A 9,141-nucleotide genomic window follows, 5' to 3' on the forward strand; every position below is an offset into this window, starting at 1 on the left:
GGTATATGCCTAGTAGAGGAATTATAGGATTGAATGGCAGATCTATTTTTAGATCTCTAAGTGTTCTCCAAACATCTTTCCAAAAGGAATGTATTAATTTGAATTCCCTCCAGCAGTGTAGAAGTGTTCCCTTTTCTCCACATACATGCCAACATCTCTGGTCTTGGGATTTTTTGATATGGGCTAAACTTACTGGAGTTAGATGATATCTCAAAGTAGTTTTGATTTGCATTTCTCTGATGATTAAAAATGATGAGCATTTTTTCATGTCTGTAGGCCATGCGCCTGCTTCTTCAGAGAAATTTCTCTTCAAGTCCCTTGCCCAGCCTGCGATGGGATCACTTGTTCTTTTCTTGCTTATGCATTTGAGTTTGAGTTCTCTGTGAATTCTGGTTATTAAATCTTTGTTGAAAACATAACCTGCAAATATCTTCTCCCATTCTGAGGGCTGTTTGTTTGCTTTACTTACTGTGCTCTTGGCTGTGCAGAAGCTTTTTTAGTTTGATCAGGTCCCAGTAGTGTATTTTTGAAGCTGCTTCAATTGCCTGGGAGGTCCTCCTCATAAAATACTCGCCCAGACCAATTTCTTCAAGGGTTTTCCCTGCACTCTCTTCTAGTATCTTTATAGATTCATGTCTTAAGTTTAAATCTTTAGTCCAGTGAGAGTCTATCTTAGTTAATGGTGAAAGGTGTGGGTCCAGTTTCAGTCTTCTACAGGTTGCCAGACAGTTCACCCAGCACCATTCATTAAATAGGGAATCTTTTCCCCACTGAATGTTTTTAATTGGCTTGTCAAAGATCAAATAATGGTAAGTAGCTGGATTCATCTCTTGGTTCTCTATTCTGTTCTAGACATCTACTTCTCTGTTTTTGTGCCAGTACCATGCTGTTTTGATCACTATTGATTTCTAGTATAGTCTGAAGTCTGGTAGCATGATTCCTCCTGCTTTGTTTTTATTTCTGAGTAATGTCTTGGTTATTTGAGTTTTTTTTTGATTCCATATAAAATGAAGTATTATTTTTTTCAAGATCTTTATAGCATGACAGTAGAGCTTTAATAGGGATTGCATTAAAATTGTATATTGCTTTGGGTAGTATGGACATTTTAACAATGTTGATTCTTCCCAGCCATGAGCATGGTATGTTTTTCCATTTGTTAACATTTTCAGCTATTTCTTTTCTTAGAGTTTCTTAGTTCTCTTTATAGAGATCTTTGACATCCTTTGTTAGATAAACCCCCAAATATTTCATCTTCTTTGGCACTACCATGAATGGAATAGAGTCCTTAACTGTTTTTCAGCTTGACTATTGTTGGTATATATAAAGGCTACCTATTTATGAATGTTGATTTTGTAACCTGAGATGCTGCTGTATTCCTTGATCACTTCTAAGAGTTTTGTAGTAGAATCCCTGGTGTTTTCCAGATATACAATCATATCATCTTCAAAGAGCAATAGTTTGATCTCTTCTGACCTTATAATGGATACCCTTGATAGCCTTTTCTTCCCTAATTCCGGTGGCTTAAACTTACATTACAATGTTAAAGAGCAGTGGAGACAATGGGCAGCCTTTTCTGGTTCCTGATGTGAGTGGAAATGATTTCAATTTAACTCCATTCAATACGATATTGGCTGTGGGTTTGCTGTAGATGGCCTCTATCAGTTTAAGAAATGTCCCTTCTATACCAATTTTCTTAAGTGTTCTGATCATGAAGAGATGCTGTATATTATCAAAAGCTTTTTCTGCATCAATTGAGAGAATCATAGAGTCTTTGTTTTTTAATTTGTTTATGTGCTGAATTATACTTATAGATTTACGTATATTGAACCAACCTTGAGACCCTGGGATAAAACCGACTTGGTCATGATGTATAATTTGTTTGATGTATTCTGTTTTTTAGGATCTTGTTGAATATTTTTGCATCTATATTCATTAGTGATATTGGTCTATAATTTTGTTTTCTTGTTGGATCTTTTCCTGGTTTGGGAATCAGGGTGATGTTTGCTTCATAGAACGTGTTGCGTAGTCTTCTTTTTCTTCAGGTTGAGTAATATAGGTACTAATTCCTCTTTACCAGGGATATGTTTGAATGAAAAAATAAGTTGGACAACTTCTAATAATAGTCTTTCTTGTACCATGCCTAAAGATGTGTCTAACAACATAATGTTTCCATAATGAACATATGATATGCTATTTAGTTTTCTTCCCTGTCCCTGTTCTGTAAACAGTTTTAGTGAAGTATAATTGGCTTACAATAAACAATACATATTTAAAGTGCACATTAAAGAACATACATATTTAAATTTTGACATGTGGACATCAGTGAAGCCATCACCACAATGATGGCTCACGAAGGTGAACGTAGTCATCAGAGCAAGTTTACTTATTACTACCTCCGCTACTGCCCTCCCCACCACAGCACACAATCTTTGGTCTGCTTTTTGTCATTGTATATTGGTTTTCATTTTCTGGAATTTTATATAAATGGAATGATGCAGTGTTCTTTTTTTTGACCAGGCTTCTTGAATACCGCATAATTATTTCAAAACTCATCCATGTCTTAGCATGTAGAAATGTTTATTATTATAATTGCCAGGTTTTAGTCCACTATATGGTTATGCCATAGTTGACAGACTTTTGCATCATTTTCAGGTTTTGGTAATGACAAATGAAATTAGTATAAAAATCTGTGCACAAATCTTTGTATGGACATATACTTTCATTTATCTCGGGGTGGAATGGCTTAATTATATGGTAGGCATATGTGTAATTTTTAAAGGACGTGTTGAATTGTTTCCCATAGTGGTTGGATTATTTTACACACACCCCCTCCAAGCAGTGTATGAGAGTTCTAATTTCTCCACAGCTTTGCCAAAAGTCAATGTGATTAGTCTTTTAAGTATTAGTCATTGTAACAGCTGTGTGGCATACTATATTCTATTGTGGTTTTAACTTGCATTACACTAGTGCTTGTTTGTCATGCATATATCATCTTTAGGCAAGGATTTCTTCAAATCTTTTGTCTTGTTAAAAATTGGATTGTTTTCTTATCATTGAGGTTTGAGAGTTCTTCATATACTCTGGAAACAAGTCCTTGATCAGATCTGTGATTGGCAAATATATTTTCCTAGTCTGTAGCTGGTCTTTTCCTTCTTTAAAGAATCTAATGGAGTCTAATTTGTCAATTTGTCTTTTTAATGGGCCACGTTTTTGGTGTTGTATCTAAGAAATCCTTTCCCAGGCTGAGGTTGCAAAGGATTTCTCTGATGTTTACTTCTGAAAAGGTATAGCTTAAAGTTTTACATTTGGGTCAATTATTTAATTTTTGTGTATGGTCTGAATTATGAGTTGAGGTTAATTTTTTCCATATGTACATGCAATAGTTTCTGAAAAATTTGTGGAAAATGCTACTATTTCTTCACTGAATTGTCTTTGAACCTTTGTCAGAATCGGTTGTCCATGTATATGTGTATGTATTTCTTTTTTTTTTTTAGATCTGTGGGACTTTTATTCTTTTTTTTTTATTAAATCATAGCTGTGTACATTGATATGATCATGGGGCATCATTCACTAATGTGTATGTATTTCTGGACTTCCTCTTCAGTTGCATTGATCTGTTTGTCTGTCTTTATAATAAAACCTCAAAAACAGTTGGTGTCATTATTCTAATTTTGTTCTTTTTCAATATTGTTTTGGAAATTCTAGATCTTTTTCATTTCCATATGCATTTTAGATTCAGCTTGTGACATTCCAGAGAAAAGCCTTTTGGCATTTTGCTTGGGATTGTGCTGAATTTTATATTCTCTTCAATTTGGAGAGAATTAACTTCTTTATAATTTTGGGTCTTCCTAACTCAAACATAGTATATCCTTCCATCTATTTAGGCCTTCTTTAATTTCTCCTGGCATTGTTATAACAGAACCAAGCACATAAATACATTTGCATTTTCCCTTAAATTGTTATACCCAGGAGTCTCTCAAAGACCACACCACCAGACAAGTCAAATTAAAGAAGAGTCCTTTTATTGACGAGCCAGCTGGCAACTGCCTCAGTGTCCCATCATGGGGTTTCTGAGTACAGCACCGAGTTGGCTGATGCTATGACTTTTATAAGGCAAAAATTTTCCAGGGGGCAAGCAAACATAGAAAACAGCAGTTAGGGGAAATCAGGAGGATAAGGAGGCTTAGTCAGTTTACAGTGCTATGATCATGAGAGCACTTAATAATTCTTTTTACAAAACAAATACAATGTACAATGTCCTAAGGTAGTATAGGGAGGGGAACTCACAGGTGGGGGGCGTAAACAGCATGATCACAAAAAACGATGACCACCAAGGGTATAATCACGAGTGCAGTCAGTAACTTACATCGCTAACAATTTTAGTTAAATACATTTACAGTTATACAAGGGGAGGGCAAATAAGAGGAACCAGTTTCAAAGGTAATGGAATATAACAGAAAAGGAGTAAACAGTAAAAGTGGAGTCAAACTTGCTCTTTTAACATTTCCATATCATATACAGATGGCATGAAGACCACCTTAACATAGTCATGAAGGTTGTTGTGACAAAAGTAGTTAGTGACTTTCTACACAATACTAACAATTCTAACAGTTCTAACCAGGTACACTTAAAATACCACGCAATCAGTGGGGAGACAAGTGGAGCCTTTTTTTTTTTTTTTTTCAAATGCACTAAAATGTAGCAAAACAACAGAATGGAATCAGGCTTGTTTTGTCCTCCCACTGATTGTCAGGAAAAGGAATTATATCAAAATGGAGTTAGGCTTGCTTCTCTTTCACCTTAACAAAATAAAAAGTAAAGTTCTGTACACCCTATTTGACACTTTGGCTTTTTCACTTAACAATGTGTCCTTGAGATTACTCTATTAAAATATAGCTCTCTTCCCCAGTTCTCTGTTTAGCTGTCTAGTACTTCATTGGGTAAATATTAAAATTTCTTGTGGCACACCTAAGATCCTCTCATGGCACACCAGTGAGCACACTGGTTGAAAATCACTAGCTTAAAATAATTTTCTTCTACTTCTAACATGCTGAAAGTTTTAAATTCATGAATAGATGTCAATTTTGTGATGTGTAATATTCTGAGAATATTCTGATCATCCACAAAAATACCATTTTACTTACTTTGGTGTATTGACTTATCTGGTGTCAAAGAAGGAAGATGTGAAGCAATAAGAATATGCTCTGGCTGGGCTCCAGTTGGGCTCACAACCATAATCTTAGCACTCTGGGATGCTGAAGTGGGAGGATACCTTGACCTCAGGAGTTTGAGACAAGCTTGAGCAAGTGCAAGACCGCATCTCCACAAAATAGCAAAAAAATAAGCTGGGTATCATGGTAGGCCATAGCCCCAGCTACTTGGGAGGCTGATGTGGGAGGATCTCTTGAGTCCAGGAGTTTGATGTTGCTGTGAGTTAGGTTAAGGCCAAGCCACGCTCTAGCCTGGAGCAACAGGGTGAGACTGTCTCAAAAAAAAAAAAAAAAAAGGGGAGACAAGATGGCGGACTGAACCCAGCTTTCAACAGAGGCTCCCGTCCAGAAGGAGAGTTAAGGGACAGGAATTTAGTAAGTATCCTGGTGGACTTGAGCCTCACCAAGAGAGAAGGTTGAAGAACGCACATCAACACCGCTGAGGCAAGCTGTGATCACAAGGACGCAAACAAAAGGTACAAAATCCACCACCAAGCGGACGGGAGTCCCCCTCCCCAATGGGACCGGCTCAAGAGCCCCACAATTGAACAAGCGGGCAGAAATTAAAGGCCCTCCCACTACACTCCACGGGAGAGACCTTCTAAAAACTGGACCTACCTCCCCTACTGGGGTGCCGTGGCGTTCTCCTGCCGGCATAAAACTGAATAAAACTTTAAAAATCCTTTGCCGGCAACCCTGAATCCCCAACACTCCCCTCCCGCCCACTGAGGTCTGGAGGCCAGTCCCCCAGGAGTTCGGATCCTTGAGTGATTTCTCAAGGGGAGTGGACAGTCCCCGAGTTGCAACTGGTCAGCATTGACTCTGAGGCACGCGAGTGAGGAGAGGGCACCGGGCTGAGGGGGAGTCACACCTCGGCGGCACTTCCCTGTGGTGCGGTGCAGCAGCCCTCCCCGTGCATCAATACAGCCAGACATAAAACTGAATGAAACTCTAGCTTCCCCTCCCACTCTCACTCGGGGTCTGGGGACCTGTCCCCCAGGAGTTTGGATCCTTGGGTGATTTCTCGAGGGGAGCGCACAGTGCCTGAGCCGCGACTGGTCAGCGCTGACTCTGAGACACGCGGGTGAGGAGAAAGCACTCTACTGAGGGGGAGTCACGCCTCGGCGGCACTTCCCTGCAGATTAGGTGCAGCAGCCCTCCCCGGCAACATTACGGGGCGGGGCACAAAACTGAATAAAACTCTAGCTTCCCCGCTGAGAGCTGAGAGCCCCTACTCTCACTCGGGGTCTGGAGGCCTATCCCCCAGGAGTTCAGATCCTTGGGTGATTTCTCGAGGGGAGTGCACAGTGCCCGAGCTGCGTCAGGTCAGCACTGACTTTGAGACACTCTGCTGAGGGGAAATCAAGCCTTGGCGGCACTTCCCTGTGGTGCGGTGCAACAGCCCTCCCGCGGGCGTAAAACTGAATGAAACTCTAGCTTCCCCCCCACTCCCAATCGGGGTCTGGGGGCCTATCCCCCAAGAGTTCGGATTCTTGAGGGATCTCTTGAGGGGTGTGGACCCAGCATAAACTGCGGGCGCTCAGTACTGACTCTGGGGCGCGAGACAGAGGAGAAAAGGGTCGGCTGAGTGCCCACACCAGAGCAGCAGTTCCCTGGAGGTAGATCAACAGCTGTTTTTTCTTTAATGGAAGAACGCTCACTTCTGGATATTCTGAGGCCACACCTCCTGTCTCCCTGGGCAACCAGAGGAGGCCACTGGTAAGCGGGGGATTTCCTGACACTGCTCACAAACCTGGGAAGCTTCCAGGGCGGGGCCGACCCAGAGAGGTGATCGGCAAACCTCCAGTAGCAAAGAGGACACAAACCTCCAGCAGCAAAGACGTTTGAACTCAGAACAGCCCGTCTTCTGTAGGCGATTTCAGCAGGAACAGAGACAGAACCCCGCAAAGTTGTCTGTTCTGTTCTGTTCTGTTAGCAGCATCCATCAGGGACGGGGCTAAGCCTGAGTGAACACCTCCTTCCGATCACCTGCATCAAGCACTCAAAGATGTCAGGCCCCATCTCCTCCTGCTAGATAGCGGCAGTCTGCGGGGGCCTGGCAGACTTCCTTGCGATTCAGGCAGGTGCAAACCCCTGGAGAGTCTGTTCACTGCAGGCAACTGGGTTAGCCATCTGCAGAGATACCAGTGACTGGGTCCGATGGAGGGGCAAAGTGGGGAAGGAGACATCAACCTTCCCAGACTGCTCTGTTTACTGGGTGGCTCCTCCTGACTCCACGCTGCACTGGGGTGAGCTGTGTCAGAGGAGTCACCAGGCTCCTGTGATCCAGTTCCCAGGGACCTCTTGAACTCTCCAACCCGAGACAGGTGCCAATTGAGACAGTTGATTTGGACCTTTTGAACTGGGCTAATAGACTGAGGACTTTTCAGGTGGTGCCCTGGGTGTGCGGTTGTAGGAAGGTTTGATTCTCCTTTTCCAACTGGGGCCAGAGGTGGGCGGGCGGGGTGACTTAATTGCTGATTTTTCCACACAGCTGAGACTTCAAGCCAGAGTAGAAGTTGCAATAGGATCGAACAGAAACCAGCTGAAAACAAGACAGAACCACTTTGCTCCACCACACCAGACAGGGCCCCAGTTTCTCAGGCCACAACACTGTACAGCTCCTCGATAAAGCCCCAGGGGAAAAACCAAAGGGAGTAAAATAACCATGGGGCGGAATCAGTGGAAAAACTCTGGTAACATGAATAACCAGAATAGATCAATCCCCCCAAGGAAAGATATGGCAGATGTGATTGAAGATCCCATTCATAAACAACTGGCTGAGATGTCAGAAATTGAATTCAGAATTTGGATTGCAGACAAGATTAATAAAATGGAATTAGGAATTCGAGGAGAAATTCAAAAGTTGTCTCAAGAATTTAACGAATTTAAAGACAAAACCACCAAAGACTTAGACACACTGAAGCAAGAACTTACAGCCCTCAAAGATATGAAAAATACAGTAGAATCCCTCAGCAACAGAATGGAGCAAGCAGAAGAAAGGATTTCTGACATTGAAGATAAAGTCTTCGAACGCTCCCAATCTCTCAAAGAGGAAGAGAAATGGAGAGCAAAAACGGATCACTCACTCAGAGAGCTCTCAGATAATTCGAAAAAAAGCAATATAAGAATTATAGGGATTTCTGAGAACGATGAAGTGGCCTCCAAGGGCACAGAGGCCCTTCTGCATGAAATTATGAAAAAAAATTTTCCAGACATGCCTAGAGAATCTGAAATTCAGATAGCAGACAGCTTCAGAACCCCAGCACGATTCAACCCCAATAAGTCATCCCCCAGACATATCATAATTAGCTTCACTAAAGTTAACATGAAAGAGAAGATTCTCAAAGCAGTCCCGCGAAACAAAACTATTACGTACAAAGGTAAGAATATTAGAATAACTGCAGATCTCTCTGCTGAAACTTTTCAAGCCAGAAGAGGGTGGTCATCAACTTTTAATCTCCTAAAGCAAAATAACTTTCAACCCAGGATCTTGTATCCAGCCAAACTGAGTTTCATCTATGATGGAGAAATTAAATATTTCAATGACATTCAAATGTTGAAAAAATTTGCCATAAGTAAACCAGCTCTTCAGGATATTCTCAGACCTATACTCCACAATGACCAACCCAATCCTATACCACAAAAGTAAACTCACTCAGAAACTTCGGATCAAACTCCAACTTCCACACTGGCGAAAGGATTAAAAATGTCCACTGGACCTCATGATCAGAACACTCAAGAAAAACTCGATACCCAAAATTCCACCAGACTTATCAATAATCTCCATCAATGTGAATGGCTTAAACTGTCCTCTAAAGAGGCATAGGTTAGCTGACTGGATACAAAAACTCAAGCCAGATATTTGTTGCATACAAGAGTCACATCTCAACTTAAAAGACAAATACAGAATCAGGGTGAAAGGATGGTC

The sequence above is a fragment of the Nycticebus coucang genome, chromosome X (genome assembly GCF_027406575.1).
Source record: "Nycticebus coucang isolate mNycCou1 chromosome X, mNycCou1.pri, whole genome shotgun sequence".
Taxonomy (NCBI): Eukaryota; Metazoa; Chordata; class Mammalia; order Primates; family Lorisidae; genus Nycticebus; species Nycticebus coucang.